Source organism: Falco peregrinus, chromosome 11, assembly GCF_023634155.1.
Source record: "Falco peregrinus isolate bFalPer1 chromosome 11, bFalPer1.pri, whole genome shotgun sequence".
NCBI lineage: Eukaryota > Metazoa > Chordata > Aves > Falconiformes > Falconidae > Falco > Falco peregrinus.
Window position 1 is genome coordinate 25,014,312 of NC_073731.1, and position 26,212 is coordinate 25,040,523.

Below are 26,212 nucleotides of genomic sequence, written 5' to 3' on the forward strand. Positions count from 1 at the left end.
AGGAATGGCCTCTCCCTCACGCTTCCCACATACAGCAAAAAAGTCTGCAAAGCAAGTCGTTGTCTTCTTTCTTTGGTACTTAAGAAAAAAGAATGAAAATGTCAGATTTGCAGGTTCTTGTTGAGAAAAAAAATCTGAAGAAAAAGAACTACCTAATCATCTAAACTGTTTCCAGCCTTGAAAATATCTTCTCCAGAAATTAAAAAAATATATATATTTATAGCATGAACTGGTCCACCTGTGTAAGTGTCCTAATGAGAAGCCTCTTCAGAAACAGCCCAGCCCCCTTCTGTCTATGAGAAGAGGGTGAAGCACCTCAGCACCAATACTCTCCACCAGCTAATGGGAAGGGAGGGCAGACACTTCTTAAAGGAGTTATTAGCTGTGCTTCTGACTTCCAGTTGGGCTTCTGTTCACTGCAGAGTAGTTGCAACCTGATAAGGAAATAAAGCTATGATGGCCCATTGAGGTAAGGTAGATCTCAGCAGAAGACAAAGTGTGTTCAGACACATCTTGATGTTCAACCACTGCCTGACCTAAGAGAAAATCTAAGTGTGAAGGAATCTCATTCAGCAAAAAATGACCACAAAGAAGAAAACTGTAAGCTGCATTTCCAGAGACCAACTGGAAGAATGAGAATGTTTAATACCAGACACAGACCTGCTTAGGAAAATGCAAGAGCCGTGACTTATCTCTGTCAAGGCACTGAAAGAATGATGATGCATCCCTAGGCTAGCCAGGCACTGTGTGGGAGTAGCTTCATCGCAGTCTAGTTTCAGCTTCATCATGAGCTTGGGTTACTTGCTGGTATGCATCTGTCTGTGAATCTTGATCCATTCCTTTGAAATCTTTTCAAGAGTAATCTGCCACAGAATGTGTTTGTAGAAAGTGAAGAAAAAAAAGCAAGTGTCCAAATAAAAAATAAAGGTCAGTCAGACTTTTTTCTGTGTGAATCATCATTGCACCCATATTCCCTGCTGGAATAATTACAGAATTTGTTTAGAAGACTATGATTCTTCTGTTTTATTTCAAATCTGTTGTAAATTACTTCACTAGAGGTTGCATACTCAGCATCTTTGTAATAAAATAATTCCGAATGCATACCAAAATTTTTTTATTTGCTTTAAAGGAACTGCTTCCAGAGGCTTAATGACAAATCTGATCCTTGTATCTTTTCTTTCTGCAGCCTGTCTTCTGAGGTTTGGCTGTACCAATACCATAAGTTCATGGTGGTGATTTTCTTGTATCAGGTGTGAACTTCTCTTGAAAAGTAGGCTATAGCACTGTGTCTATCTGTTTGCCATATAGACCATTGATAGCTAGGAGACATACATGTGACTTTGAATAAAGGGGGGTGGCTTGAAGCTGTGTTCCTCAGAGTCAAAGAATCCTCCCAATCTTCTAACCGTGGAGCCCAGTTCTCCAGTTTCTTGGGGTCACAGTCACAGTCACCTCCACACCTCCACCTCCACAAGCCTGCCTACCAGAAACCAAACAGATCACTGAAGGTACCTTACGTGATGGAAACAGAGTTGTGAAGGCCAGAAAGCTCTTAGATTTGTTTATGGACTTGGCAGCCTAAATATATTCACAGCTAAGGAATACTTATATGAACACAAGCAACCATATGCAGTGATCAAGTAAGGCAAAACTATTCTTTTCTCAAAAAAGCAAAGAAGACACCTCTGCAGAAACTATATAAAAGAGCCTTGTTAAAAGGACGACAAAAACGTTAGCTCCAAGTAAATCATAAAGATGACACTGCTGAAAAGCCACCACATTTCTACCATTCAATTAACGTCCTATTTGTTTGATTGTTATATTCCTGGGTTTTCAAGGTAAAATTTGGTGCATTCACTTAGCCTTCAAATCCAGCGCTGGTTCCCTACTTAAATGAGAAATACTGTGTTTTTATGTTACTAGTTTAATGCAGCAAGCAAACAGAGATCAAAGTATCTTGAGAAACTACATTTAATTATAATCACCGCCACAAATGCCAGAGCAAGATGTGGCTCTTTCATAAAAGAAAACACAGTAAAACAATATTATGCAGTTTACAAATTCCATCAAACCACTGTACAAATAAACAATGCTACTGAATCACACAACAAATCATCTTACAATTAGGCCACACAAGACCATCTGGTTTGCAAGCCAGCCTACAAGCCAAAGAGGAAAACTTTGAAGATAAATATTGCCATATGTGGAAGCCCAGGAAAAATATTACTTACTAGCACGGAGCATCATTTTGAAATGTAATTCTCCATGGGAATTGAAGATTTCTTACTGAGGCTAATATGTTTTGCAAGAAACCTCACAAAATGGAAGCATAAGGTATTACAGATAGGCCCAGAGACTGTGAAGGAATGAGAAAGAACTTTTAAAGCAGCTGGATTTAGCCTGTCTGATGGTTGAGTACCTAAATTAATTTGGAAGTTTTAACATTTTTTCTGTCCAGGACATTTGCCTAGTTGCATAAGGGAAACACCCTGTTATTTCTCAGTCAAAGTGTACTGATAATGCTAAAAAGCAGAATTTCATCTACATGAGCTTTGAATAGCTGAAGTAGAATTATTTTATCACTCCTTGTTATACCAGCAGTCAGAGGTTCTCAGCATGCTGATGGACAGCTTTGTAAAACTTCAAGACTAAAGAGAAAGGTTATCCAAAGCAAACAAATATTTGGGAAGTCTGTCTTTGAGTCACATAATGGTTGTGCAGTTCAGAAGACTGGAATTCAGCATTTTCTAAAATCCAAGGCACTTCAAGGCACTAAAAATAGCTAACAACTATCAAGATGTCTAAAATCATCTTTCAGAGATGTTGACCAATGAACATGTTTATTCCAAAGCCAGTGGTAAGTTCCTCTTTAATATTGGTGACACAGGGTCAGGTCTTGAAGCACAATAGTCAAAAAAGGAGAATATAAAAAAAGCAGCAAATCATAAAAAGCACAAACCCAACACCAGTTGCTTATCCATCTGAACAATTTCTGATTAAAATAAAAAATACAGAAGTGTTTCATTTGAAATTTACAACCTGTGTGCAGTTCTGCTGGTTTGTTCCCTATTTGTTTTGCCTTATGCCATGAAAGACCATGAACATGTGAAGAGGGTTTATCTTTCATGCTTCGAATGAAAAGAAGTTGAAATATTAGAAAGGATAGTTCAGGACATTTATAGAATGATAAAATGTCCTTTAAACTACAGTGGTTTATATGCATTATATAGGGTATGAAATTGCTTGAAAGCTCATAATTGACATCTCTGGCTCGTTAAATGTTTTCTTTCTGTCACAGGTATTTCTCATAAACTTGATCAAAGGTTTGGATTCTCTAGAAAGTGGCTCATATGTTAAGAATAACTCAAAAATGCTGAAGTCACAGTTTTATTCTTGCAGGGTTGCTTGTGAAATCTGTGTCTTGATACTGAGATTTCAGAGATGAGTTTAGGCATTGTTTTTACAAACTAAGAAAATACCTTTAAAAATGCAGCCCCTCTCCCAAATTTTCAGCCTCAAGGCAAATGTGACGTTCCTACAGTTGCCCTGCTTTAAAATTTTTCTCATCTATTGTGTCCAGTGCATCATCCTTTAAAGAAATTTTATAAAACTAAATGGGGATTTGGGAGCTTTTGCTTCAGTTCACTAAGATGTGAAGTTACACATGAGTGTATCACATCTCTGACTGTCCTGACACACGCTGAGCCTTTGTGCTGGGTCTTCATTTGCTGTGTTAGTCCAGTCCTCTGGTTTCAAGAGAGTTCTGATTTAAGTCAGTGCAAGTCTGAGCCAGACCTTGATAAACCAGAATGAGAAACGAAACTGTTGTTGGCCTGACTTTGAGTGGTACTAGCTTTGGTATTCCATCGTATATTCAGTAGGCACTGGGTATCACAGGGAACACTACTACTGTGCTTGGTGTATATTGCTAGCTCGTGAGAGCATCTCACTCTCTGAAGTTACTGTAAGGGCTCCTTAGATCACAGGGTGGAAAAAAACATGGCCTTCTGTAATCCAATGTATAACAACCGAGCCTTCTGTTTGCTGGCTGATTTCTTACTTAGTCTGAGGTGCAGTCCCTGCATTTGCAGGCTGTGCGGACTGAATGGCCGGTGCAAAATGGGGGATCTCTCCTTTTGGCATCAAAATGGGAGATCTCTCCTTTTGGCATCACTGGGCAGCGGTTTTCGTGGAGATTCAGAAGCTGATAAACAAAGGTCTGCCAGCTTGCATCATATATAGATCCCAATTATGCTGATGCCATGGATTAAAACGGTGAGCAAGCAGGCTGTGCAGAATTTCAACTGGTGATCTTTGCATTACTTACTGTTTTTTTTATTTCAGAAAGCAGCAGTTATTTTGCAGGCATTTACAGTAGTCCTAGACCTACACAGAGCATAGGGGAAGACCTGATCTTTGCCCTTTCACTGCAAGATAGATAACTAAAGCTGTGGAGAAAGCTGAGATGAAGTTTCTCACTTTAAAAGGTTTTTCTCCCCAGATTACATTGATCTCAGAATTCTTTAACAGAGCTACTGAGCTATACCAGCTTGCCTGGCTAGGCATCAGCACTGACCCTGAGGTGGCTTAAAACATGTGTGAGTCATGGAAAGGAGTTTTGGATGGGAAATTTGGCAGGGATGTGCCAGGGTAGGCAGAGCAGGGTAGGGCAGGGCAGGGCAGGGAAGGGCAGGGCAGGCAGGCAGGGTGCCCATGGCTGGGAAAGAAGAGCACTTACAGTTCTACATTTTATTTCTGTGTTTCTTGCCCTGCTGTCTCCCTGTCTCCTGGTATTTCCACCACAGTGCAGGCTGCAGCCCTTAGCATGCAAACAAATGCACAGAAAGAAAGAAGCTTTCTCCTGAGTGCTAGATTTTGGCTGAAAAGTGAGCAAGAGATGAAATCTCTCTCGTCCTTGCAGAGGCCTGTCTCTCCGCAGCCGATGTTGAACAGCACTGAGTCACAATCACAGACGGCGTTAACTCCCCGAGGCCAAAGAAAGCCTTGCTAGCATCCTGAAGGGGATTCCCAGCCACCTCACTCATGCGCAGCGCCTCTGGCATCCGGTGGCTTGCCCAGCTTTATTTATTTATTTGTTTTATTCACCTCTGTTTTGTCTGGAAAAGGCTTATCTATTTCTCCTCCCGAGGCTCAGGTCTTTCTTTCAGCTCGGGCCAAATCCCAGAGCCAGGTGTTTCGGGAGCCTCCTTGGAGGAGGAGTGGACCCGTGTCCCGTTCTGACCCGTGTCCTGTTCCTTGGCTGTGCCAGCGCGCGGGAGGTGACTGGGACCCGTGAGGAGGGGGATGCAGTGCCGTGGCTGGAGGGCGAGATGGCAGGCCGAGCTGTGGCATTGGTTGGTGACCCGCAAAAGCTGTGGGGTTGAAGCCTCAGCCCAGGATGTGGCTTCAGCCCTCAGCTGGGCTTCCAGCAGGGACATGGCCTCCTCTCACATGGATGTGATGGGAAGGGCACATAGGATGGGGGAAGATGGAAAAACAATGCTCAATGGCACTGGGAAACTTTACCAGGCAATACATTTGACCCTCAGCACCTTGCATGCAGAAGCTAAGCACTGTGACAGAAAGCCTCTTCCCCCTGGGTGGATGCAATGCCAGCGGGTGTCATTTGGCTTGGACAAGACCCTCAGCTGCTGGCCAGCTGGGCCACTGGCATTGATGGAAGCATGCCAGCCTGCTCCATTTCTACGTTTTCATCTGTGTCTTGCTTAGAAAGCTGCTCAACCAGCGTCCCCAGCGAGGCGGGCCTCCTGCATGCATATCCCCTGCAGCCAGGCTGTGGCAGGGGGAGGGAGCGGGCCCTTCCTCCATTTTGGGGGTGGCTCAGCGCGGCATGGGCCCGCCTGTGCTCCCCCTGCCAGGCTCGGCCCCACAGGGTGCAGGGGAGAGTGCCATCAGCCACACCAACGTCCAACGCCCTGCACTGCGGCAGCACGCACAGCACTGCCCTGACATTAAGCAAATAATAATAATAATAAAATAATAATAATAATAATAATAATAATAACAACAACAGCAGCAACAACAACAACAACAACAATAATAATAATAAAACCAAAAACAGAAAGAGAAAAGGAGAGAGAGCGAGAGAGTGAAACCTACACCCTCCATTTCACACAGTGTCCAGAAAGCCTGGCTGTCAGCATCCTGCTGGACTCCCTCCAGGCAGGTATTCATTACATAGATTTGACTTTTTAAATACGATAGAAATGAGAACTGCAAACTTAATATGTTTTTCTTCTTGGGAGATGAGGGGGCAGGAGGGAGGGGAATAGCGTTTACCTCATAATTTCCCTTTCTCTTCCCCCCTCTGTGTAAGCCACATTATTCTTTCTGCAAAGGTACTTGGGGAAACTTGCTAAAATTTTCCCTCATGCTTGAAATTTACTTACCCTGGGTAACAGGAAATGTGGTGTCTTGTGATGTAGATTGTTATACCAGATGGTAATCTTAGCACATGCTATTTGTGTAGATCTGCGGTGCAAGTGAGTCATCATTCGTAGCTGACCTTCAGTGCTGTGAAAATACTTCTTTCAATAATAACAATAACAATAACAATAACAAACAACATTTAGGCACAGTTCGGCTCCACTGGCGTGAAGACAAGGGCAGGCTGCGCAGCCAGTGAAGGTGGGTCCTGGGCTCCCTGTGAAGCACGGTTACAATTTCTCCAGAGCGGGATCCAAGGCTCGTTACGACTCTTACCACCGGCTCCGCTGAGCTCTGGATCAGGCCCAGATCCTGTTGCATCACATTTCTTTACAGCCTCCCTACGTTCCCCGCTCTGCACTCCTCCATTGACAGGGAGCACTCGCCCATTTTCGGCTGTATAGGAAGGGGCACAGCAGCACAATCAAACCCACACAATGGGGCTGGCTTGCTGCTCTTTCCAAAGTCGATGCATCATGCTGAATTTGGGAGGGGGAGAAGACTGAGACACGTTACCCCTAAATCACAACTATGCTTGCAATTTCCACACCTGAAAAAGGAAAGATTTGGCCTGATCCAGGTAGTCATATTTTGATGGAAAGCATCAACTTTGGCTAGAGACTCCCACAACACTTGTGCCAGCTCAGCTTTCCTTATCCCTTTCCAGTGTCTGCATGGATAATTCTGAACAGAGGTTCCAGCTTCGGTGAATCTGCATATCTAAGCCCAGATCCTGCAAGGATTCTATTTGTGCAGGATTGAGCCTATACTTTGAAATTACAGTTGTTATTAGTAGTGCCACTGCAGTCCTGTAGGAATACAGACACAGTATTTGACTCCAGTGTTTCCTGCAGCAATGAATTCCACTCTGGGAAGGAGCATTTCCTTTCATTTTCCTGAAGTTGTCCCTTATGGTGGGATTTCAGACAAAGATTCATTTTTCCTTCCATTAAAATACTAGGTGCTAACAAAAAGTGATTTCTGGCCCTTTGTAACTATCAAAACCTCAGTCCTTGCTAGCCATGATAACTTTCCAGAGACATTCTTCTGGTCATTTCAGCACCTACTTCACTGTCTCCTAGGAAAAAAGGGTGAGAGTTTCAAACCAGGTTACCTATTGTGTTTAGAAAGCACAGTAAAGTAAATAAAGCATTTAAGTAAGGAGAACCCATAAGCCTATCATATGTCAAACTTCTCAATACCGATTACAACTCACATCTGATAGAGTGAAAATCACACTAGCAATTAGATCAAGAATGGCTGATTAAATTCCTCAGGCTTCCCAAATCACAACGCTAGTATTTGTTTCAAAGACCTCATAATTACTGTATTTAAAAGGCTGTTATTCAATACCCTCCTCCAACTCTAAATTGCTCCTGATGTCAACTTGAGGTACATGAAATTCTGTCTACGGCATATGCTATAGCCGATCAGTGAATATGACCTTTATGACAGCGTGTACATCTTTTGCTTTGTACTTATCTTCTCTTTGAAAGATTGGAGTAGATGGATATTGTAGAAGAGGCAGTACTTTTGATTAAAAGCTTATTAAATCAGTGGAAAACCTTCCATCTTCCATGGATGTTAATGGATTTGGATGAGGTCCATTGTGACTGATTTTGCTGGATCACTCATGCAATAAAAATGCCTATTTTCTAATGCTGAACTGTACTTACCTCCCAACCAGGAGAACACAAGTGACACATACATTCATCTTAACCTAGTCCACATTTTTCAGTTGCTTTGATGTCTTCTGATGAGAGGATCTGACAAAGCAGGAACTAGTTGTAAAGCAAAAAAAAAAAGACTTTGGAGTGCAGTGAAATTATATATTTCTTTAGCAGTCTGTCTTGTTCAAGAGAATTCTGTATTTGTTACATTGTCCTACTGGTAGCAGTGATAAAGTGTTTTAAAACCGAAGTCCATTTTCTTGCTCTCACATTCAATATATGCAGCCCTTGTAAAAGGCAGAAAAATTCCTGATGTTTGAAAAAGTTGCTTTTGGTGCCAAAGCAGACAGAAAACGTCTATGCTCCTGTAGAAATGCAAGGGGAATAAAGCTGTTTCTAAGGGGATAAATGTCTCTCCTATTTCCTATTCCCTGTTACTTTGGTTACTGTTACTTTTAAACATTCCTAGCATTTTGCACATAATAAAAAAAATGGCAAAATCCCTGTTAGTTTCTAGACACTATTTTCAAACCAAAGCTGCTTGTGTCAAAGAAAGGTGCAAACACCAGCCCATCCCACTCCAGTATATCAACCCATCCTAGGTGGAGCTCTTGCCACTCCACTTGTTGAAGGAAGGAGATGGTACAGAAAAATAAATAGAATAAAAATTAAGCAAGTGTGAGGATTTGAAAAACATAATCATAAGCCCCAGAGATCTACCCATTGTCTTTGGGCTTATGATCACCATTGGCTTAATTTCTTCCTACTGTGGACATTATAGTAACATTCAATTACATTACATATGGTCTTCAGCTGTGGACAAGGTATAAATGTGACTGTCACAGCAGTTATTCTTGCAAAATACTGTGCTATGGCACTGGTCTTGATGAAGACAAAAATAACTTAATATAAGCCGGTCCCTTGCATCCAGCTGTCATCATCTATTACCCTCTACTGCCACTCTCCTCCAAAACTGTTCTTCAGAGGAAGCAAACAGCAGGCAGCCCCACTCCCCATCCCTTTACCAGAGCCACAAACCAATGCCCCCACATCAGGATAAAGAGCTTACCACTAGGAACATTTCCTTCTGACAGCCTTGATTGCTGCCCTGTAGTTTGTGTTTCCTTTATTTATTAGGAATCTATTTCAGCTTGGTAATTAGTTGTGCTAATGGGGAGAGCAGTGCAGCCACTGTGCCACGGTCTGGGTTTGGTCCCACCCAGCAGGTTACAGATACTGAAGGAAAACAGAGCTCCAGTTTCCCACTTGCTTGAAACTTTCTTTGTGTTTTCCTGCAGGACTAGATGAAATATTGCTGCTGCCATGCCATAATTTCTAGGCTGAAATGCTAGGTGAATTATGAAATGCAAAACTGAGTGGGATTATCTGCACACAACCTGGCTTACCTTTTAGAAGGCTTCACATACACCCTTGCCACATGAAGCTGGGCTGGGCTGGAGTCAGGGTCTTGGGACAGTCACCATTTCCCATCCAGCTTCTCATGGGCTTTTTCTACCGATTCCTTTTCTCTGTCTGTGTGAGTGGGCTGGCATCTACCTCTCTGTAGGTAGTGCAAATCAAGAGTTTTACTGGGCATTTGAAATATTTTCTTTCCATAAGCTTTGCCTGCGAGTGGCCTTAGTTTTGTGTCTTGCAAGATAGACTGCCTGAGATTTCATTTGAACTTTTACAGCCTGTTTTAAAATGACTGAGAGTTACCACTATATGTTTGCTGTTTCTGAAAGCATTTTAGCTTTCATTTAACAGTAGCATCTGTCTTTGCGCTGTGGCTTTTTTTTTTTTTTTTCTTAACAGCAAAATGAAACTCATTATTTATTTTCCTCCAAGCGTTACATAAAGTAGCATCCCTGGCTGAAGTATCTACAAATATGGCAGTCTCTGATGTTCCTCATTTGTCTGTCATTAGTAATATCCTTTAGTAACCTCTGGCTAAGGCATTTTTCAGATATGCAGTTCTTCTGGTAACTTATTTACTCAGGACAGTTTAATTCAGAGGCAACATCTGGATATCCATGGAAGCCAGTCTTACAGCTTAGCTGACTGAGGTACCACAGAGGTCAAGTGAACTGCCTGTGGTGATACTTTAGCTGCCATTGAACTTAGGACCTTCCTGCCTCCAAATCACTGTGTTGTAACTGTTAGACTCTCCTCTCTCCTCAAAAATCATATTCCCAGGGATGATCTTCTTTCCTCAGGCCCTGATTATATCCTTCCTTTTTCATGTTCTTTTTTAGGCCAAATTTGTCTGCTCACTGTATCAGCCCTGTAGGACTGTCTTAAGAAAACACTGCTTGACCTCCTAGATTTGGCTCTGCATTTGGTTCCAAATCATACTTCAGTGCAAAACTTCTATTGTTTTGTTCAGGCCACAGATGAGAATTGAAAGTGTCCTTGAAGCCCATGAAAAATGGTTTTCTGTTCCATACAGATTTCTGAGATGCAAAGATATTTCATCATCTGTGACTCTCTGGTGAAATCATGTCTTGTTAAGAGGCTTTTGAAGCCATAAAAATCCATACAAAACAAAACTGTATTGTCTTCAGCTATTGTTTCTGTGCTAATTAAACATCTTTCTGAACAAACAGTGTAAACTCTCTAATAAACTTGTAATGAAAGAAATATTCAAAGCCTCAGTGATTAATGAGCAGATGTTAACAGGCAGTGCAAACTTATGGGAAACCATTTCTAATAGTGATGTCAACAGAGAACAATTCACAGACATAATTACTAAAAAATTATCAGAGACTTCCTTGTCAAGTATTTTGTATGTTTATAAAGCTGTTGGTGACTCATTTTAAGCAGTCTGGGAGACTTATTTGATTTGGATTCAGGGTTTTATTATAGCTTAGCTGTTATGTAATAGTTTACTCAGATGAAATGGTCAGCTATTCTTCCATCTCAGCATCGTCCTTATGTGTGCACTGAGATTCCTTGTAATTCTCTCAGCAAATCATATCTAAATACTTTTCCATACCTTCAACCCTTGGAATACGGTCCTCGTTAAAGCTGAGTAGTAGAACAGCCCTATGCTTAATTACCCATTAGGTTGTCTGCCATCCACTATAGAGTTCAAATGCTGCAGTACTAGCCACCTTGTGCAGTTCAGTTTCCTGTGCCATGTGGAGCAGAACTCTCTGACATGCAAGCAGCCTCAGGAAATTTTGCCTATGTTTGTTTTAGAGGTAATTTCATAGCAGGCAGAGTGCTGCCATTTATGTAAGGCAGGTGCATTCACTAATTCCTTAGGTTATAGCACAAACTGCAATTAATGTTGCCTGTCTCTCCAGTGTCATTAATGTTCAAGTGAAGTAATCTGGATGTAATTTTTGCACTGGCACTAAAATGACATTTCAGTGATTCCACGAGGTTTTTTTTCCAAAACATTCCAGTACAATCAACTATAGAATTACCCATCTTTTTCTTTGATTGCTTACTGTCATTCCTTCAGACAAACTACAAAACCCAAACCTGGAATTTTAAAAAAGACAGGCACAGCTGTCCTCCATTCCCAGCTCTCCTCTGGGAGGCTTTGAGCATTTTATGTATCTGAGATGTAGCTGGTATTTGTAAAAAGCACTGAGATTCTTGGATGTTAGTGCAGAGTTGTTTTGATTTCTGTGTCATATATCGTGGTAGTGACAAGCTGTGGCAGATGAAGAATGCCCAACAATATCATATTTAGACTTGCACTACCAAAGTACCGCCGGCATTACCAGCAAACCATAATAGTTTTGGGTGGCCGCTCTGAGAACTCTTTGTAGTGGGCTGTTAGTACTCCTTTGCATACTTTCATGTTTTCTCATGTGCAAATGTTATTTAGATTAAATTTAAATTATCAGCTGCAGTCAAACCTCAACACAATTTCCTGGAGAAATATTTTGCTGCACAAACATGAAAGTGTATCAGTACAAATAGGTTTTGTAAAGCACCTCTCTCTCAGACTGTAATAGTTTAGGGGCAGAAATAGCCTGTATTTTTAATATGCATAGCCAACATCTTGCACACCACCAAGCTGCTTCTAGTGCAGATAAGGCCCTGGTGCACACTCCCAGCCTGCAAGGAACTTCAGAAAGAGTTGTTAGAAAAGACATCTTCCCAGCGATGACACTAGTAGTTGCCCTAGTGCTCTAGATGTCATGTCAGAGTACTCAACAGCACACAGGAAAGGAGCAGAGTTATCAGACTGTTCCACTCCTACTTGGTATACAAACCGTGCTGAATTAACTCACAGCGTCTTAGAGAAGAAACACCTCGGGAAGTTTGGCTTCCAAGGGTTCCTAGAAGACAGTAGGAGCTGGGTGCCTAAAACCACCCTTGCAAGTGCTAGCCCTGCTCTGGCAGCAAGAATGAGCAAAGGACTCGGGGGGCAGAGCTTTTAAGGGAACTGCTGCTCTCCCGAAAATGATGGAAGCATTTTTAATCAGGAAACCAGTGAGTGAAATGCTGTTCTCAGATGTATGGGTAGGTCTGAAATTACTCCCCTGGTATTGGGACACCTGATCTCGGACTTTTCTCTTGCCATTTTGCACCTCTACTACAGACTATGTGGTTCTGATCTTGGGAAGATCTCTTCTGCTGGAGCAATTTTTGGAAAACAGATGCAAAAATAGAGGGTTTCTAATCACCTTGGTGATTTTCCATTGCTGCAGCACTTACCCACATCAAGGCTTATGGGGGGTGGTTTGACAAATGGGGACTGGAAAGAGCAATTTACATCCCTCTGTGCTAAGTTCTGGCAAGTGCTTCTTTGGTCAGAACTGACAAGGTGCCCATGTGTAGCTACTCTTGAGTCCTCCATGGTCACGTCAGCATCTGTAAAAGACTTACAGCCACACTACAGTGAAAGGTCACTCTTCCCTGCTAGGAAGCATTTTGTACCTTGTATGAACCCTTGCACCAGCAATGCAGCCACAAAGTAAGGGTCCTGCATGAAAACGCCCTTCCCCTAAGCGTCCAGAGAGACTCTAAACACACCTGGATACATGGACAATTTAAAAGTGAGGGGAAACAGTATTGATTTGCTTTGACTGTAGTCTTGTTGCATTTCACAACAAAAAAATGACAGCTTCTGTAGAAGTTGTGGATTACATGAATATTAGATGAAAAGATCTTCCCCACCACCATGTCACTGTGCACAGAGCTCATCACGCTGTGAAGGGCAGGAGAGGCAGAGGATGAGGCAGCCCTCAGCTCCACCTTGTCCCCAGCTCTGGACCCCAGGCAGCTCCCATGTGCCAAGGAGAGGGTTTCTGCTGAAACCGTGCCATGCAGGGCAGTTTCTGGCTCCTTTTTGTCTGCAGATAGTTTGCTTCAGCCTGGTAGCATGCCTAGCAGCACTTTGGGCTTGTGTCTAAGTTTAACACCACACTTTTGTAAATAGATCAGCATTATGATGTGATAGGAGAGACATACTACAGGTTTTTCTCTTCGCGACTGCTTTTGTAACATTACTGGGGAGCTGTTCATCTGAAGAATACCTATCCTGGCAAACAGTGTCAGTGTTGGCCATCAACCTGGAAAGTCTAGCACAGTGTGGAGAAAGCATGACCTCTTTCCAGTTCCCATCAGCATGGGAGACTTGTGAGGACTTATGAGGGCATCCAGAACTATTCATGTCCCTTAAAGCAATTCCTTCAAATTTCAAATAAATGACTGCAAACAATAAGACTTACAAGACTGGGAGACCTTCTGCCTTTGCTGCTGTGTTCAGCCGTGGAGCTCCCTTTCCTGGGCTGCCGGCCATGCGTGGTGGTAAGATGGCCTTTGCAATAGCAGTGGCAAACCAGAAGCACTTAGTAAGTGAAACAACCTCGTCAGTGGTCCCTCCTTAACCTCCTCACTTAAATCTCCCAGGGCACAGTTGAGTGGGAATTTAGCAATGGGAAAATCTCGCTTATTAAGAGCAAGTCCAGGCCATGCACTGTGGTGGGAAGGGGCATGTTGGCCAGCTTGAGGTGGGTTACTGCAGGAGCTGAAGTGACCCGGCTGGGCAGCCCCAGGGACTTAACGTACTCAGCTCTGTGTCCTTCAATGGCAATACCGCCTAAGAGATGGAAAATTTAAAATGGACGAGAGCTTTTAAAGGGTAAAATGTTATTTTAGGCACACAGTGTTTTTTAAACTATTTACGTATCTAAGCTATACTCATTTACGGTATGACCAAGCAAGGTACTAAAGCCTGTATTTAAGCATGCAAGCACTCTAATCAACTTCCTATTACATGCTCAGAATTGAGCCTCCTCATGAAATGCTTTCCTCAATTCATGCTTTTAACTGGCTTTGAAAAGCCCATCTCTACACCGCTGAATCACATGTGAGTCATTTAATTTAGCCTAAGCCTCAAGTCAGCAAGCTTAAGTCTGTAATATTCATTTGAATAGTAATTATTGTCTTCAATACATCTTTCAATTACAAAAATGTTCTGCTTTTTTATGGAAAAGGCGTAAACAGCATGCAATTTGGTAAATGGTAACGGCAGAAATATTTAGGGGTATAGAAGAAGTGGAAAGAATGACTCATATATGTATAGCTCTGAACACCATACTTTTTGAAGTGACTTCTGGATAAGAAAGTTCAAATTGTTAATTTGAAGTTGGTTTTATTTTGCAAAACTTTGAAGTACTCCCCTTTATATACTTAAATATTTTTTAATCCTTAGTAAGACCTTTCTTAAAGTTAACATCCACATTTTTTAAAGTTATTTCCAATTGTTATTTGTTGGAGAAATTTTGTGAGTTATAAGTGTGTATGTGTAAGATGAGCAGTCATAAAATAACATTGCAAAATAAAAAAAAAAACCCTAAACAGCAGGTAGTTTCCAGAAGTGATTTTGTTTCTTTTTATAAGATATGCTTGGAGGAGAAATGACTGATGCAGTGACTAAATAGTTAAAAGAGCAGATGCAGTAAATAAACTCTCTTTTGGACTGTATGTATCTAGCTGAAGACTAGAGAAGGGAGGTGCTCTATACAGGGCTGCTTGAACTTTGTAAAAGACAAAAGAAGCTTTGGGGGTATCCTGTGCCATAGGAAGAGATGTGTGTCAGAGCTGTATGTGTCTGTATATTTATGTGGTGTGGGTGGGTGAGAGAGAGGGTCCTGGAAGCAGAGACTAAATGAGGGATGTGGTCCTGGAAAGAGCAAACTAGAGAAAGGCCAAAGAGCATTGCTGAGCTGGATCCAGCCCTGGGACATCACTCCAGCCAAGGAAGCTGTGAGTTAGATTTTTATTTTTTTTACATGTACATTTTTATTACATTCTGAGTAATTTCCCACAACATTCCACATTTTTAAAGCCTTTTCAGAAGGGGAAAGGGAGGGAGGCTTGAGAAACATCAGAGCTTTTGGGGTTTTTTGAGAAATTCCAGATCTCTTGAGAGCACAAAACATTTTTAAGGTTCCTTACCCATATTTAAAAAGCTAATGATGACATAACCAAATAGACTATAAAGGAGCAGCAGCTGCTCAGTGAGAAGGAAACCATAGGGGGCAGATCCTCAGCTGGCAATCACGGGCAAAATCTGAGGCAGCCTGACAGATACCAGTGGCTGATTGCTCACAGCAATCAATAAAGGCTACGAATATTCGTTTTTCTGCTGAGCATTTAGTGCACACCACTGTAAAGTGAGCCTAAAGCGGGAAAAGAGAGCGTGCCTTGCTTTACGCAGTGAGGAACCTGAGGCCAGCTGAGTCACTAAGATCTCACAGTGAGAATGTGGTGAAGGCAGGGATAAAACGTATCCTCTCGCTTAAAGCACGGGGCCAGCCTCCCTGCTGCCGCTTAGTCCTGCCGGCACACACACTTGGGTGAATCCTTGCAAACTGCTTTCAGTGGCTTCCCCGTGCCCAGGTAGGTGAGGTCAAGGTGTTCACAAAGCACACAGAAGCAATGGCCATTTCTGTGTTCAGTTTGGGTCGGTTTTGCTGCCTATGATAACTGTTGCTATGATTTGTCATTGTTATGGTCTGGTTTTAAGTGTATTCTTACTGTTTTCGCTTCCCAGAAGAGCTGGGAAATAGTTACAGCCTGGGGTGATGATGGTAAAACTCACTAAATAATTTCTGAGTACTGGGAGATACATCCTCCCATCATAACATTTTTATGGCAAGTTTAACGTTCGGCTCATCTGGAATAAGCTGTGAGAGCCACACTACAGGAAGCTGTCAGGGTTACTGACGATTTTTTATTCTCTTTGGAGAAGAAGAAAACACAGGCTTCTGTCCTCAGTGGATTCTGTGATTTGTGAAGCACTGAAAGAGATCAGATTTCTGCAGAAAAGGAATATCCAATGGGTAACTATTTGTGCCAATTCCAGTTCAAACATAAGCCTTTCTTATACAAATAGTTCATGGCAGAGCAAGAGGTATTAAGAGGGATGTGAGCTGTAACCAGAGTGGAGGGAATGCTAATATTTCGTCCGGACTGGGGTTTGGGAGGTGGGTTTATTACTGTTTAGAATAAGAATTGAGAAACCCTGGAACAGCACTGTGCTTTATTTTAGTTCTGTTGTGAAATTCCATGCTTACAGCACTGTTCTGTCTTTCTGGCCATGCAGGAAAACCATTTTCTTTTCCAAACGGGCTAGACTGCGTTTTATATGCCACCCCACGTTGTGGGCACTGCAAAACCGTACCAAACCGGGAAGTGGCAGGGCAAAGCTACACTGCCCCACCCTTCACAAGCAAACTACTGATGGGGGGAAAGGTGGAGAGGAATTTACTACCTCGTTTTAAGTGGTGCAGCCACTCTCTTCTGTCACATGGAGCACAGGAGGGGGTAGAGACATGCTTCTGACCCCCCCCACCCCCCGCTCCCCATCCCCCTCTTCCCTGCCTCCTCTCCGAAGAGTTGCTCCTGTGTTCCCTTGAGCAAAGAGGCTGTGATTCTTGGCAGACTTCATGTCAGCTACACAGGTCAGGGGGAAGTCATTACTTCCTCCTCCCACACTGCTCAGTCATGTTAGGTTAGGACAAGACTTCGCAAGATGTTGCCCAGTATTTGCAACGTGTCTTTCCCATAAAGTAAAGGAAGAAACTGAAATGGGCCATAAACCTTAAAATTCCAGAAAATTAGGCTGCTTGGTTGATAGGTGAAAATGTACTAAAATGTATTAAATAGGGAAATTGAATATGGCTGTGGTTATGGCTCTCATCTGAGGATGAGGGGAACTCGAATTCTGCTCTTGACCGTGCCCCAGACTTCTTTTGGCTTTTGACTAGACTTCTGAGATGCTGTCTGTCTTTGTTGTTGTTATTGCTCTTATATTTCAATAACTTCCTGGCAGTTAGCTCCCTTTGTTGGTAGATTTGAAAACCATTGACAAAAGAAAGGCCTTTATTTTCCCAGCTGAAAAGAGATTATCCACCTGGGAAGGAGGAGTGGGAGAAGGCTTTCTTGCAGTAGCGGAGTGTTGTGTGCCTTTCTTGTAAAGCAGTCTGAGACAGTGAATAAAAGGCAAGCTAGAGCATTGCATCAAACCCTCACTGTTGTTGCAAGACTTTGTTTATCATGTGCAGTTAGCATAAGACTACAATGAGCTACAAGAAATGCCCACAGCCCTCAGCTAGGCAAACACAGGCTTCATGCTGTGGAAAGAGAACTCTGCATTGGCATCATGATCACGGGTGATGTTTTTCTCTTAAAAAGACAGCCCCCATCTTATCAGTCAATAAAGTTTTATAAACTTGGGAATTTCACCACTTACCTGCTCTATCCTTAGAAAGTACTGAAAGCCAAATGGGCTTTATTGTATGGTGGCCTAAATTCCCTCTGCCTGAAATTCCCCCCTTACTTACCACCATCTTACAGGAAAATTCTGTGTCTTGGTATTGTAGCATACAGCAGACAGCTAAGGACCCACCTAGCTGCAGAGCATCACTAGTGGCAGTGCTCGCTCTGAAGGAGTTAACGTTGAAATCTAGTGCTATTATTTTTTCCATGAGCAAGGCACTCCAAAGCCAATTTATGTCAAGAGTTCACTCCTGTTGATAGTGCTGCTATACCTTTTCAAAGCTTTCCAATTAGAAGCAATTGCATGGGGGCATTTTCTTCACGTTGCTCACACCTTTCCATCTGGGATACTCTGGCTTTCCCAGGTTATAAAGATTGTGCATGTTGATGCTGTTCTTAAATGCCTGGAGGAGCTCTATGCCATATCTGATGGTATGCTCTTGCAATGGCACTGCAGCAGACTGAACTAAGCTTCCAATAATAACCACTGACACTAACATAAATATTTGTGGTTATGCTTTCCATTTTTTCCTTATAGGAAACAAGTTAAAATTTTGAAATACTTCAGTGATGTGATCAGTGGACAGTAGTGGGAAAGAATTTCTCCAAAACTTGAATTGCGATCAAAATAAGGAAGGAAGATCTGAAAGACCAAAAAATATTTTTGTTAATCAGGATACGGCACTTTCCAACATCTGGATGTCAAAAGAAGTGTTTTGAATTCAATGCTATTAACATGTGTCACTTAAATGATTTTTTTCCTTCAGAGACGATTAGGTGGTTACAAGTTTTTGGCAATGCTTTTGCAGTCTGTTGCTTACATTACCTGACCCATGGTCTGTTTGTCTTATGATGTCTGTGGGAAAACAAAACAAAACAAAACAAAAACCAGCTCCCCCCTTCCCCCTCGCCCAGCCCTCAAAATAGCTCAGGACCCAGAAAAAAGCTTTAGGACTGAGTCTCATCCTCTCAGTGAACTGTCTTGACCGGAGGGTAACCTCATGGGATTTATGCTGCTTTTGCCTATGACATCATGTAACACCAAGTGAAAAAGTATCTGATTCTTCTGAATATCAAAGAGACATGATTAAACAGAATATAACAGCCTGGGAATGTAGGAAAGAAGTTTGAATAAAAGGTCAGAGAAAGATCAGGCATCAGCTCTCGCTTTCTGCAAAATGATAAAACTAACAGGGAGTAGTGACTCAGCTTCCCCTGATCAAAAAGCTCCTTTCTTTGCAGTGTAAACAACTGTAGTCAGTGTTCTTGAAATCCCAGACTGAAACATCAACCAGCACTGGAAAATAAGATTCCCCAGAATGCCTTCCCTATCCTAGGCATAGCCTGTCACTGATATTTCAGGGGATTTTATTCCCTGTGACTGGGATTCACTGTCCAAAAGAGGCTGTTGCATGAGTAAAAGGGAAAAGTTTTGTGTGTGGACTGTGACCTCAAGGGTGTGAAACAAATATTTTGTTTCAAATCATCTCTTAACCTATTTCAGCAGTAAATTGAGTGACCAGTATTATACACCAGGAAAGAAGTAGGGAAGTGTGGCTTTGGAGGAATGAATAAAAAATGAACCTAACAAAGAATAACTCTTCCAAACTAAAGTTTGGTGTCTAACTTTTTGCTGAATAACTTGTTTTGAAGAATAAGAAACTCTTGCTCTTGCCAGGTCCCTGCAGCTAGATTTTATTGCTACAATGAACAAGTATGCATCTGTGTAAATGCTCTTTAATTTTCTTTTTACATCATATTTACACTGCTCAGACAGTAAAACTGCTGAATGTTTTAATTAGCGCTCCCATGGCTATGAAATTGTTTGAAATTTTCAGGCGATGTGAAAAGGCTGGCACACAAATAAAGGCTGTAGTCGCTAGATGCTCACAAAGGGGGTGAGATGTTTAAAGTGCACCAATTGTATTTGTTTTGGGCTTGGGACTGACTGTACAGCGGATCGCGTGTGCTGGGTGCCAGATTCCTCAGCCCTTACACACAGCACACGCAGACCTGACCCACAGCGTGGACAGTGTACTTTGGACTTGCGCTGGCTTCGACAAAACGACTCTAAGGAGCAAGCACCGCTCAGCATGAGCTCAGGGTTGCAAAGTCAGGCATGGCGAGAGCCACAGCCTATTCCTGCTTGAGGGCTATTTCGCCAGCATTTGTCACCTGCTGAAGCAGAGGTGGGGAAAGTTTCATTCTCAGCATTTTCAGAAATTCCCCAGTGAGGCTATTAAGAAGAAATCAGTCATTTGAATGAAATGAAAGCTTTCTATGGAATCCTTGTTTTTTTTAATGTAATTTTAATGTAATTTTCATAGACTCATATAATAAATGAGGCTGGAAAACACCTCAGGAGGTCATATAGTCCAACCTCATTAAGAACAGTATTTTGCATGTAAATGTGGAGCTGGAAAAACCTGCCAGCTGCAGAGTATCTCTTGTCTTTGTTTATTCACAGAACACATACAACTGTGCAAACTGTCTAACACCGGCCTGTCAGTTCATTTCAGTCACAAGCCAACCCTTGGGGAAGAGAGCAGCTCCTCTGTGGTGATTGGCCTCTGCGTTGACTCTATCAACACAGTTGCTAATTATCGAAGAACCATACCACTGGAAGAAGACTGCAAGAGATGACCTAATGCAACAGCTGTACTGAGGCAGACCAAAAACCTTAATGCTACGTAGGTTTGCTATGTTTGCAATGTAGACATTTGTCCCCAAAGACCTAAACTGAAACCATGAATGGGACTGTGGCTTTTTATAAAGTTCCTGGAACTTTCATAGTTCCAGTTCTAATCTGACAACAAATGATTGCCCTTAGCTTGGACTCAGCATCCCCTAAAGACCAAAGGATTAGTCTTTCACTTGTTGTTGGACGGAAAAAGGAAAAAGTTGGGACACAGCAAGTAAATGTGGTCAAAGACTTGAGAAAGCTATTAAAAAGGATGAGAATTTATTAAATTTAAAGATCATGAGACAGCTAGAAAAAGTATGACATGAAATTAAAAAAAAAAAAAGAAAAATTAGAGGTGAAAGAAACTAAAAAGACAAAGGGTGACAGAGAAAAGATTTTTCCGATGTTTCTTCAAACAAAGAAACAGATAATTAGGACACAGAGGAGATTGTACTGCACCGGGTATTCATCACTTGTGTGTGATGTGTTGTAATGATTAGTTTTTGTCTAAAGAGCCACAGGCCAAAGAGCAAAGAAAAAAACAGAAATCTTCTGAAACAACCTCCAGTTTTATTAACGTTAAATTTTGGTAGTTTGGATCTTCAAATTTTAATAGAGTTGCATTGTTCTAGCTGAATTCTGGTTTGAGGTCAGCTTCTGGTTCTTGCCATCTTGTGGCGTGGTGCTGCACTGCGGCCATCCCAGCTCCGCCTCTGCAGACACAGCAGCTATAAAACAATGTGCTTTCATAAAGGTCTCTCTCACACACACACAAAATAAATTTCTTTGATGATTCCTTTCTATAATTTGTAGTTTTTCTTGGATTTAGGGCTTAATTTCAATTCTGTTTCTCTTTTAATTTCCCCAGTTCTTAGTAGGACTCTGCCATTTCCAGTCTGGACTCAGCCCGACTGAGAGGACCTCTCTGCAAGTCTCTTTCTAGCCTGATCTCTTGGGCCATTTCCTACTTGCACAGGCAGAGTCACCACATTCTTTTCCTTCAAGCTGTACTTGGCTTTGAAAAAAAAATCCAGTTCATCAGCAGCATTCATTCTAAGACATTCCTTTGACAATCTAAGACTGTTTTTAAAAATAGTTCTCTATAGGTAGCTGTACAGCTCAAGTTTCTGTCCTCCCTCTCTTACCTCCCCCTTCATAGCCTTCCCAGAACTATACACTTTTAAGCAGGAGATACCCCAAGACAGAGATAGTGGACCTCCAGATCCCACAGGTTTTACAGGGAATCCCTATACTGTTGCAATGATTTTTATTGCAGCAGTCCACATACAAGAGCCAAGTCCCACAGAGCTACCACAGGTGTTTCCTTTTTTTTCCATTTTAAACATTGGGCATGTGTGCTATTAGTGACATGCTATTGTGCTTCAAGGTGCTGGAAAATGATTAATATGTAAGGGTGTCTACTGCCAGCTTCTGATCCAAGTTTACTGGCTTTCAGTAAACAGGTTAGGACAGCTCATGTGTCTTGGAGTAGTTCTTGGAGTAGTTCTGTCTCAGCAATCTTCCTTACTTAGAAGTCTCCATAGAAGACATCTGAGGATTTGCTGACTTTCAGTTTTTCTCTGACTTTTCCAATCTTAGTAAGAGCTGAGCTTTGTTAACACTAGGATCCTCTCTCTTCCAGTTTGCCAGAATGATGACTTCATTTTGAGCCTCAAGAACTTGGAGGTCAGTCAAAAAGATGTCTTGCTAACTGGTGTACCTAAGGCTGGCCAGCTGTGGCTGTCCTCCCTACCTTATAAGCCTGAAGTCTAGTGAGGAAGAGCCCAAGTATAGCAAGTCTGCAGAGAGGCAGTAGTCCTGTTTAATAGGATTCCAATAATGAGTTTAGACTTTCTTCTCCCAGCTGTATTGTGTGCAAAAAACCCCACCCTCAGATGTCTTAGTTTGTAGACCTGGCTGGAAAAGGTACAACAGAGGGAAAAATGAAATAGATGAGTTAAACTAAAAAAAAAAAAAAAAAAAGTATTTTCCAACTCAAAGTTCATGTTAAGGTTTTGTTTGTTTGCTTGCTTGTTTGTTTTTTTTAAAAAAAAACACAAAGCAAAACACAACACAAACCCATGAAAAGAGAAGAAGTTTCTTTGCTCTAGGATTTTGGTCAAAAACCCATAAGTTATGCCTGGATACCTGAAACTGTGCATCTGTGTGTCTCCTTAGGATGATTTAAGAAAGCTTGTACTGTTTGTAGTTGGAGATGGAATTTATTACACTTTGCACTGTCTGATGTGTGGAAAAAAGACCTAGAGTACTAGTAGATCACCTGAGGAGTATTTAACCTGGTTTCACCAAAATTCTTGTGTTCAGGAAATGTCGTTCTTTTGCAGCTTTTATGAATTTTAGCTTTTGTGTGTTTGTCATCCTCAGGAAAAAGTTTGGTGGTGAATAACAATAGCATTTCTGCTGTCTAATGCTCTCTCTCTCATATTTGTTTTTTTCCACAGTATCTGTAAATGTTTGCTCCTAGAGAAGACTAGCCTAGCTAGGAAAAGGCAAGGGTAGAGTATGTGAAATGGTGAAATAAAATCCCTCCTCACTCAAGTTTATTACAGACTCCCTACAAGACACAGCTGCTTGCTAATACCTGCTAGAAGTCTGAATTGTAACACACACAAGAAAATAAAAAAAAAAAAAAAAAAAAAAAAAGAGAGAGAGAGACACAAAGAAAAGAGTGGCTTCATACCAAAGTGTGAAAGAGTCAGAGATGGAAAAAAGGCTAACAAAAAGGAAAATTGACACCATGTTAAAGACTGGTTTCCTTTCAGAGTTTTGACTAATATCTGAAGGCCAAAAATGAGTATACCACATAAGAGACCCTTTTCACCTTGCCCAAAGTGATGAGCTCATGTTTGCAGATTGCCTAACACTTTGCTTTCAAGCCAAAAGTATCAGATTTACGCTCGAGTAACAAATTGTTACAATGTGGGAAGAGGTTATGGACAAAGTACAAATCTGTGGGATGCTTTAACAGTATACGATTTTGTCTGTTAAGACTGTGTAACAGAAAAGAGCGATCCCAGGGGCCATAGCTCCCAACAGGGAGAAGATGCAATGGTGCAGTGCCACTCATTCTCTGATACTTCAAGATATTTCGTTAACACTTAGTAACTATCTATGTAGTTGAAAATGTCATCAGTGTTCTCGTATGCTGTGTGGAGTTCCACATTTTAATCAGAGGTAAGCATAGTCTTGAATGTTTTTGGGAAAAATGCACTGGGAATCTTCTTCCAAAATGAATATTTGCCTCTTCTGCTCCTTGGATCGACGAAGCAGTGAAAACAAGCTCCGTTAGTGCAGCTGCTGCCTTCTTTGCAGGCAGAAGTCTATGGAAGTGACTCATAAATGTATATGTGTTTTCCCTGTTCATCCTACTCATCTACTTGATTCATTTTCTAGTCCTCTACTAGACCTTGTCAGAGTTAAATTAAAGGAGCACTTGGATTTAAAGACTATTAAGTTGTTTCAAGATAGACCTGCTTTTAGTAGATCCTATTTGAAATTCAGCATTCACTGCCTCCATATATCTTCAGTAACTACCTAAGAACAAGAGTCACTATTGAGTCTCCAAGGAACACTTCGAAAATTTTAGGAATATATTTTAGGTATGAACTGTGACATGATAAGCTCTCTCCCTGTCTTCTACTTTGGCAAGCATAGTAAGTATTTTGGAGGAAACTGAATTAATTGACTTCTGTTTCTGCAAATGCTTTTTGCTCTACAGTTGGGTGTTTTTAGGGACACTGCTTCCCTGCGTACTGAAACTCCTTCCTTCCCCTGCTTTATTTTAATTGCTGGTTGGAGATGATTGCTGTAAATACATGAAAACCAGATTCACTTTCTTCATTTTATAGTTTGAAAAATCCATCCCTAATCCTGGCTCAGGAAAACTGAAAAGGTAATTCTTTTGTTTTGAGTGTTTAGACTTTAGAAAAAGTTTAAACCAATGCCCCTTCCTCTCTCTCTCCCCTCCCACTCCCCTTGCTTGCTTTCTCTCTTGGTATCTTATTGAACAGGAAAAGGGAGGGGAAAAATGCAGCGCTTGAAGGAAAGTCTCAAAGTCATGAGGTACAAATCCTCTTTCCATATTCTTTCTCTGTTTCCATTTCCCCAGGGTCCTTGAAGGCAAAGATAAAAGTATCTCGGATGGCCAACAAAGTGTCTCTGCTTGATTTTACTGAAAGGGAGAACATGAGACAAAACAGACTCCAGTGTGGTTGCCATTTAAATTAGCTATAGAAAAGTGCGATGACAGTCTCAGCTAATTAATAAATCATTATTACAATTTCGTATATTAATATTCTGACTACAATGAAAACTCTACATGTCTTTGAGGATACAGCACAAGCCAAATACTGCTTTGTTATAAGTCATTCAACAGATGATTTCCTTCTGTTAACAATATTCTTCAGAAGACAATTTAAGGCCTCAGAGGAAAAAATATATATTTCTACAGTCCAGCCATAAAGAACAGAGGTTGGGAAGATTTCCTGAATTTAACTTCTTTGCTGCAGGTTCAGAAGGCTTTTTAAATTTCTCAACTAAATTGACTCAGTGACGGTTCTGAGTAGTTTAAGAGAACAGCGACTATTGCAATTTACTTTTTATGTTCAGTACTATGTAAATAGCACTTGCCTTAAGGAATTAGTGAGAGAAGCCAGTGAAATACCCTCATCACCCTGCTTTTACCGACCTTCCCCTTACAGAATCTCTGCGCTCCACTGTCCCATGTGCTTCCCTCCTGCTCTCCAGTAAAATCCCTCTGCATTTTTTTCTGGCTTCAAAGAGTTGCTTGAGGTGAGAAAGGCTTTGGACTGAGCTGGGCGTCTCCACCATAGGAATTCATTGTTACTGATGATGTATCTTGACGATGTGCAAATCACACACAAAAATAAGAAAAAGAAATGTGTTTTGGGTCCTTTGGAAATACTTTATGTAACTTGAAATCGAGTGTTCCAATGGATTTTCAGACTCTTAAAATATGAATAAATGATTAAATAAGTTATCATCCCCCCAGCAAAACAGTTAAAAAATCCCAGAATGAAATATTTTTGATTCTGCAAAACATCCTTCTCAGTTAATTTTGTTAAAATTGTTTATCAACAGGAACATTAATTTGAAGGTGATTTTTGAATTCCCTGAAACTCAGCATTTTATTACCTTTCTGTTTTGCACACTGCTGTCTTTAGATAAGCTGCTGAAAGCTGGAACATGCTTTCAAGGTTTTAAGTGAGCAAAACATTTAGCATAATCTTAAAATGCTCCATTTAATCAGAATTGCAAAACGTTCTGTAGTGCTGGATACCAAATAATTAAAAAAAGTTTGCTAACCCTAGCTTTTTGCAAATGTGAATTAGCCTGTACCATGCTGCATGCTGTTCTGGCTAGACTACTACTAGTACCTGAGATAATTCAATAAAAGCTACCTTAAGTATCTCCATAGTCCATCAGGCAGAAATATTTGAGGAGCAGGCTGAAACCTCACTCCTGGAACAATTTGGAAATTCTTCCTCTGAAATTAGTACAATAAAACTAGTGTGCAGTATCTTCTCTAAGGAAAAAAAAACCTGGCACAAGGTTTCTGAAGTCTTTGGGTAAAGTTTCAAAGTGAAGGGCACCATATGTATCTAATATTATTTGGTGAAAT